Genomic DNA, 8,854 nt, shown 5'->3' with positions numbered 1-8,854 from the left:
TCTTCCTTTCTTTCTTTTCTTTACTTCCTTTCTTTTTTTCTTCTTCCTTTCTTTCTTTTCTTTACTTCCTTTCTTTTTTTCTTCTTTCTTTCTTTCTTTTCTTCCTTCCTTTCTTTCTTTTACTTCCTTTCTTTCTCTTTTTCTTCTTTCTTTCTTTCTTTTCTTCCTTCCTTTCTTTCTTTTACTTCCTTTCTTTCTCTTTTTCTTCTTTCTTTCTTTTCTTTCTTTCTTTTTGTTGTTTTCTTTCTTTCTTTTCTTCTTTCTTTCTTTCCTTTCTTCCCTTTCTTTCTTTCTTTCTTTCTGCACCCAAAGAAGGGCGGAGGAAGGAAGGAAGGAAGGAAGGAGGGAGGAAAGAAAGAGGGGGGAGGGAAGGAGGGAGGACAGATGGAAATAAGACACAGGGCTTTCATTTCCTGCAAACTTCTTTCTTTCTTTCTTTTCTTCCTTTCTTTCTCTTTTCTTTTCATTTCTTTTGTTAAGACTGCTGGCTGATGATGAGGAAACATTTGGTCACACAGTCATGGGTCTGCAGCCCTAGTTTATACGTCTGTCTACTGACCTGCATGAGGAGGGGGTTGCGTGGGGTTAACACAGTTTTTTCAGTATATTAGACTGATGGCAGCAGTGGGAGGAGACTCACACTATAGACTGAACATCATTTGAATGGGTGACATCAAGCTCAGTGGTTTTAGGTTTTATTGACAGACGCCGAACCTGAAGAACAGCAGCAGATCCTGTACGTGCTCCCAGTCTGCTTGTACAGTGAGTGAATGCATGTGGGATTCAAGGGAAAATGTTCATAGGAGTTTATATTTTGGGGGTTTGTTGCAGAGATTGAGAAGATTAACCCTCCTGTTGTCCTCGAGTCAAGGAAGGAAGGGAGGAAGGAAGTAAAGGAAAGATGGCAGGGAGGGAGAAAGGAAGGAACGACAGAAGGAAGAAAGGGGGATGGAGGACGGAAGGAAGGGATGAAAGGAAATAAGGAAGGTAGGAAGGAAGGATGGAGGAAAGAAGTAAGTAAGGAAGGAAGGTAGGAGGGAGGGAGGGAGGGAGGAAAGAAGGTAGAAGGGAGGGAGGAAGGAAGGAAAGAAGGACATAGGAAAGAAGGAAGGAAGGAACGACGGAGGAAAGAAGTAAGGAAGGAAAAGAAGGTAGGAGGGAGGGAGGAAAGAAGGAGAGAAGAAGAAAGAGAGGAAGGTAGGGGGGAGGAAGGACAGAAGGAAGGAAGAAAGAGAGAAGGAGAGAGGAAGCACAGCTGGAAGGAAGGAAGGAAGGAAGGAAGGAAGGAAGGAACAGTCAAAACAGACGGGTAAATTTGACCCGGGAGGACGACAGGAAGGTTAATATAGTTAAAAGCTGTTTTAGGTTCAGTATGTTTGTCTATGTCAGAGGAGTCAAACTCATTTCCATTCAAGGGCCACATACAGACCAATTTGATCTCATGTGGGCCGGATCATTAAAAAGATGGAGGGAAGGAAGGAAGAAGGGAAGGAAGTAAGGAAAGACAGACAAAAAGAAAAAGGGAAGAAACGGAGGAAGGAACGAAGAAAGGAAAACAAGAAGGTAGGAAGGACAAATGGAAGGGAGAAAGGAACAAAGAAAGGAAAAATGGAAGGTAGGAAGGAAGGACAGATGGAAGGAAGGACAGAAGGAAGGAAGGAAAAGAACAGTGGGCCGGATTGCACCCCTCGGTGGGCTGGTTCTGGCCCACGGGCCGCATGTTTGACACCCCTGGTCTATGTGCTCCCAGCCTGCTTGTACAGTGAGTGAATGCATGTGGGATTGAAGGTAAAATGTGGCATGAAATTAATTAAGAGTTCATAGGAGTTTATATTTTGGGGGTTTGTTGCAGAGACTGAGAAGATTAATATAGATAAAGGACATTGATCTAACAACATAATACATATATAGCCTTATGGTTTATTGCCCATTCAACAGTTTCACATGATACAGTTAAAACTAATTCAAGTCCAAAAAGTCCAGGCCTGTCTGTGGTTAAATTGAAAGTGTACATTAATGAGTCATGATAGATGGATAGATGGATAGATGGATAGATGGATAGATGGATGGATAGATGGATAGATGGATAGATGGATAGATAGATTCTCAGTTTTGTAACACACACTAAATGTATCTGTCATGTTGAGGCTACAGCTGTGGTCCCAGTTACAGGTGGGAGAGGCACAATTTACTGTCATACTGTGTACTAATACTATACATTACATTACATTACATTACACATTACATTATATATTACTAGTTTCCACAGCATTCGGCAGTGATAGTGTTGGTTTGAGTGAGGGTGAGCAGCTCCTCAGTTTATTGATTTATTAGAATGAAAGCAAGCGAGTACATGTAATGTTTCCAAGCTCAGATAATGTTCATGTCACTGATACTAGACTCAAATTGGCAAAATTGTTGAATTGAATTAATCTAAGGACACAGTGATAGACACACATACAATCATATATGTGCACAATAATCTAATTTACAAGTCAAGCTACTTATTTACATAAATAAAGTCTTGGGACTGAACATCAAACTGAGCATGCAGCACAGCTCTCAGCCAGCAGGTTTCTTTTTTTTCATCTTCTATTTTTTCCCACATTTCTGGTGGCCTTGTGGCCCAGGAGGTGAATTCATCCATTTGTCAAAGCTGCCAGATTGCCAGTTGGAGCATTTATTTTATTCTATTAGTTTATTTGTCAGGAACAGTGTGTATTAACCTTCTTGTCGTCCTCCGGGTCAAATTGACCCCGTCTGTTTTGACTGTTCCTTCTTTTCTCCTTCCTCCCCTTCTTTCCTCCCCTTCTTTCCTTCTTCTTTTCCTTCCCTTCCTTCCCTCCATCTCTCTTCCTTTATTTCCTCCTTCCTTTCTTCTTTCCTCCCTACCTCCTTCCTTCCCTCCTTCTCTTTCTTTCTTTCCTCCTTTCCTTTCCTTCCCTCCTTCCTACCTCCTTTCCTTCCTTCCTCCTTCAACCAACTCTTAAATTTCTCCTAATGCAATTTTAGAGTGAATGTCAGTCTCTCCATGATGTAAATTTCATGAACAGTTCCTTGCCAGTCTTCCAGTGTCGGTGCGTTAGGTTGTAGCCATTTCCTTGTTATAGCTTTCTTTGCTCCAATCAATAATATCTTCATTAAATATTTGTATGCTATTGATTGGATATTGTAATAGCAATTTCAACTCCTTTGTAAAAATACCCAACCTCCCACCTTCTCACCAAGATATCAGAATTGTAAATTCAGTTTATTTGCATCTCTACTACCTGAGACACCAACTCAAACCTTGTGTATTTTAATTTAGGCTGTCTAGACCTTGTAATTGTAAATTCAGTTCCTTTGCATCTCTATTACCTGAGATACCCATTCAAACCCTGTGTATTTTAAATTAGGTTGTCTAGACCTCTTGATTTCACACCTCAGGGGGTCGGTGCCGATACCTGCGAGAGACAAAAAGTGTTGAATCACACCTTGGGTAGGAGGCTGACCCCACAGCAGACATAGGACGTTAAACACACCCCAGAGGTGGGCCTTTCTCTCAGGTATAAATGTTGATGTTTTCCAATGTTAGCGGTCCTTCTTCAATTCAGAACCGCTCGCATGTTTTGTTGATTGACCTTTTCTTTGCAAAGAAAATAAAACCTTGTCGGCCGGCAGAAATCTCTATTTCATTCTTCACCAAGAGCACAGAATTTCAACGACAATTTGGTGTCAGAAGTGGGATCCCTCGAGTGATCATCTAGGGCGGAACGCGGACAGTGACAAGGCCATCCTGGAAGAGAAAAGCTTTCCAGTCTCCAACCTCAAAATCTTCTTCTGAGAAGGGAGGACTGACCACAAACGCCCTAGATCATTACCGCTGGGATTCCACGAACATAATTCAGTGAAATTCATCTGGTGAGCATTGAAATATTGATATTCTAACTCTTTTCTTTAAAATTTGGGGTTTAATTTGTCATAATATTTCCATTTTTCATTATATCCACTATTGTGTCTGAGTCAGTGACTCAGGGATCAAAGTTTAAATACTTTGGGTACTTTTTTTATTGCTTACATAAGCATAAATTAAGGGGTTCGCTTTCAATCACTTGTGCGGTATTACAGAGTGGTCCTTACAGAGACGTCTGTATTGTAGTTTTGTCGTCGACGGCCTCTACCAGCTGGAATGGGGAGTAAAGTCTCTGGTCAGGCAGGTCCTCCACCAGAGGGTGCAATTTTGGATATTATGAGAAGGAAATATGGGGATAAAGCTTTAAAATATTTAAATGTCTGGACAGCTGAGTTTGGATTCCCAGTAGGGGGATCCCTCGGTTTAAAAAATATATTATTATTAGAAGAAAGACTAAAAAAGAAAGAACTAGAAATGAGAAAGAAAAAGAAAATATCTGTAAAAAAATTGGAAATTATGGAAAGTCAAAAAGAATGTTTGCAGATTTGGAAAGGGGAAGCAGACACAAGAAATAGGGAAAGAATGCAAAAACAACTACCTTTTACACACGAGCGAACCGAAACCAATGAAAAACAAGATTTAAACACTGCAAGAACATCAGACTTGCAGATTTCTTCTTCTTTGTTTTCACAGTTGGCAGTTTTGAGGCTGGATCCAGACCTCCACGGCAACCCACCCTCCCATCCTTCAGCTCCACCATCATACAACTCTACAAGAGAACCAGATCCCTTCAGCATGACACAACAGGAGCAGTTCATCCTGATGCGACTGCTCAACCAAAAAAACTCTTCGGACAACCATTCTTCTCCAATTGCCCACAGACTACGTCATTCCAATCAAGATACAGCCTTCAACATGCCCATGATTGAATTTTCGGGACCAGAAGGTACAACATGGGTTTTCCGTGCATGGACTTCTGCTGACATCACAGCAGCAGAACTTCGCAGACACGCCATACATGCCTGTGACCAACTACTCCAAAAGAAAAAGAAGAAAGAAGAGACAACACAAAAACAACGTCACATGGCGGCAATGACCATGTACAACACAGTCCAAGATAACAGACAACCACATCATGAACGCAAACAAAGAATACACAGCCGATACAAGAACGGGGAAAACAGATTCCCAAGAAGATTTCCCAATGATGTCTGTTACAACTGTGGACAATCTGGACATTTTAAACGTGACTGTCCTGCATTAAGATCATCAGTTCCAGAGAACACATCAGACTGACGGTGGTCGGGGGTTGTCGGAGAGGGATGGAATCTTGCTGACAAGCTCAACCAACCTGTGAAGACAGAAGAAGGTACTGCACCACATACACACTCACACATACATACTGAGCAGATTAACACACAATCTATTGAGACCTCAGACAAAATTGCTTTAACATATGTTGAATATACATCTGATCATTTCAAAAGATTTCCCAAACATACATTGATCATAGTTGAACAAAATGTTGTATTCTTAGTTGATTCAGGACCTACACATTCTGTGATAAGAGTTTATTCTGGTTCATCAGGTCAAACAATCAGATAGAACATTACTGTCCCACTTAAATGTGAGGATAGACCACATACAAATTTCAAACATGCATTTTTACTCTCTGAAGTCTGTCCCATTAATCTCATGGGCAGAGATTTAATGTGCAAATTAGGCCTTTGTCTAATCTCAACCCCAGAAGGTGTCAAAGTTCACAGACTATCTGATTTGGAACCCTATCTTGCACATTCTTTTGTTCACCACAACCCAAATTTACTCTATGCATATCAATGGAAATTGCAAACAACAGTCTCTTCTGAACTTGTTACAGAAGCCAAAAAGACAGTTTTAACAACTGCAACTGATTTCATGACACCAGAGGACCTGCATTGTACCTCTCATGTGTCACCAGAACTTGATGAGCCATATGAAGAGAGCTGACTGAGAGAGAGATTTGAAAAACTTAAACTAACACACATATATTGGACACAGCACAGATGTGCTATATCAGTCTCTCTCACATCAGCTCAATCAAACATGTACACAATACCTGATTCAGTCCCGCACATCACACTTGCAAAACACACATCAGATAACTGGCATGATTTGGGTCCATTCATAAAATCATGTCAGCGCGCAGCGGATTGGCAAAAAAAAAAAAAAACAAACATATGATCAATCTATTTTTTTCTCACCAACACTGCAGTGCTATTGTAGAAATTTAACATCTGTTGTGCACACTACAAAAAAAAATCCAGCTGGTACCTGAAAGCACTTCTAACTCTTTTTCTTTTTGTCCTAAGAAAGCTGCAGCTATTACAGCCCTACAGGAAGTCCCTAAGACACTGTGGGCTGTTAGTAAGTATGATGTTGGCCTCATCAAAGACTGTAAACTTGTTATCATAAAATGAAAATCTGACTTTAGACCTTGCAAGGCTCAATGCCCACTAAAACAAGAAGCCATCGATGGTATAACATCAGTCTTTGAGTCTCTTAAAGCAGCAGGAGTAATTATTCCCTGTGATGACTCTTGTCTCAAGTTCCCTCAAATGCAAAATTCTTTTCAATGGTGAATCTTTCTAATGTTTTCTTCAGTGTTCCAGTGCATCCAGAAAGTCAATTTTGCTTTGCTTTCAACTTCAATGGACAAGGCTACACATTCACTCGCTTGTGCCAAGGTTATTGTGAAAGTCCCACCATCTACAATGAAGCTCAGAACAATCTTTCACTGAACTAAAGCTTGCCTTACAGATCACTCCAACTCTGGAACCACCTGGCCCTACCAGGCCGTTCACTCAAACGGCATATGAAACAAATAGATGTATGACTTCTCTTTTGTTACAGGATCACGGAAATAAACTACTTCCCGTAGTTTATTTTTCTTATGTAACTCAACTGGTCCCACATGCTGTGTCTATGATTTTACTTAAACAAAAAACTTCTCACCTCTTCACAGCACGACGGCTAAGATACATCACTGTGCTTTTAGAAATGTCTAATATCACTGTTCAAAGATGCAATTTTTTTTTTAACCCTACCTCTCTCTTCTTTACGCCTGAGGATGAACAAGAACATAACTGTGTTGCTATCCTTCAACAGGTTGCTCTCCAAGACCAGATCTACAAGAAACACCATTAATTAATCCTGATTTGATTGTTTTTCTAGATGGATCTGCTTCACGTGACCCACAAACTGGTCGCAACAGAATAGGATTTGCTGTTGTCACTAACCATGAAACTCTTGTCCCATATTCACTCCATCATGACAACAGTGCAGCTCTTCTAGATGCCATTTTGCTCCCAACCTCAATTGCTGTTTGTAAACACCTTGCTCATACTAACCACTCAGACTGTCTCCTTAAGAAACGCAAGAGCTGATGCTGCTGCAAAAAGAGCGGCACTCCAACATATTACCCTTGATCCTTTGTTTGTTTTAACTCCAGCCTCCATACCCATCTCCCTTGAAGCAATACAATCCTTTGCCACGCCACAAGAGAAGGCTCTGTGGAAATGCTGCGGTGCCACACAGAGAGAAGCAGTGTGGCAAGGACCCGATAACAAACCATGTCTACCTAAACATTTCTTTCCTCAATTTCAAAGTTGACACATGACATGTGTCAAAAGGGGGGATACTGGATACCATAACCCAACACTGGTTCAACAAAGTTTTTTTTTTCACAGAAGTTTTGTTAATCATGTATGGTTTGTGCAACACATAGTACAGCAGGTGAAGTCAGCCCTTCCACCACCAGCTTCCACATTGCTCCATGACTTCCAGCCTGGTGACTGGGTGGTGACAAAGGACCTAAGAAGGAAGCATTGGCACTCCAAACGCTGGCGAGGTCCATTCCAAGTGCTCCTGACGACACATACGGCTGTGAAGATTGCTGAGAGAACAACGTGGATACACGCCAACCACTGCAGGAAGGTTCCCGAGCCAACAGAGGGACTCAACCGACAACCCGAACGACACGAAGACACGCCAACCACTGCAGGAAGGTTCCCGAGCCAACAGAGGGACTCAACCGACAACCCGAACGACACGAAGACGAACAACACAACGACAGATAAGCACAACAGAGAACAACCCGAGAGAGAATTCTGTGAATTCAACATCAACCAGACGTACAGAAGTAACAACACAAACTTTTTCTTTTCCATCTAACTACATCATGCACCACCTGATCCTGTTCCTATCATGGGCAGTGATGCTGATAGAGGCTTACACCTACAAACCCACCAAGACTGTCTCTCTGAACAAAGGACAAAATACAACTTTCACCTGCAGTACTTATCCTGAAATTTGGCGATCAGGTCAAATTCATGCATATTATGCCAAATATGATAAATACCTATGCAAAGACCCTTGTAGCCCACATGATTGGCATTTGGTTGTGGCTGCCACAAATGAAAATCTTGCTCCAAACAGAGATCCCCGCTTCACAATAACAAGAAATCCACATTCCAACGGAGTCAAAATCACCATCTCTGATGTCAAAAATACTGATGCAGGCACATATTGGTGTGGTATTGAATATCCAAGCTCTGATATGTACAGACAACTCAGAGTCATAGTCAATGAGCCACCACACTCATATGGCATCCCACTTAACACACTGTCAAATGATAAGACAATTCCACCGAACTCTGAGACAGAAGATTACCACCCGGACACCACTGCTTTCAAAGATGACGCAGTGCAACAAGCCCTCAGACAATGCAACGGCAACAGTGCATGTGCCCTAGCTCTTTCACACAAAAAAGAGTTGAAGATTCCTGGTGACTGTTGGGTTTGTCATGCTCTAGCAACCAGGTTCTCTTGGCTAAAGCTTTGGGGCCAAGAATGGTCATCATGTTTTTTAACAATAATCATCCCAGTTGTAGTTATTTTCTTTTTGCTCTGTATCATAATTCC

Source organism: Scomber japonicus, chromosome 5 (assembly GCF_027409825.1).
Source record: "Scomber japonicus isolate fScoJap1 chromosome 5, fScoJap1.pri, whole genome shotgun sequence".
Taxonomy (NCBI): Eukaryota; Metazoa; Chordata; class Actinopteri; order Scombriformes; family Scombridae; genus Scomber; species Scomber japonicus.
The sequence above is the reverse complement of the archived record's forward strand: the minus strand, read 5'-3'. Positions refer to the sequence as shown.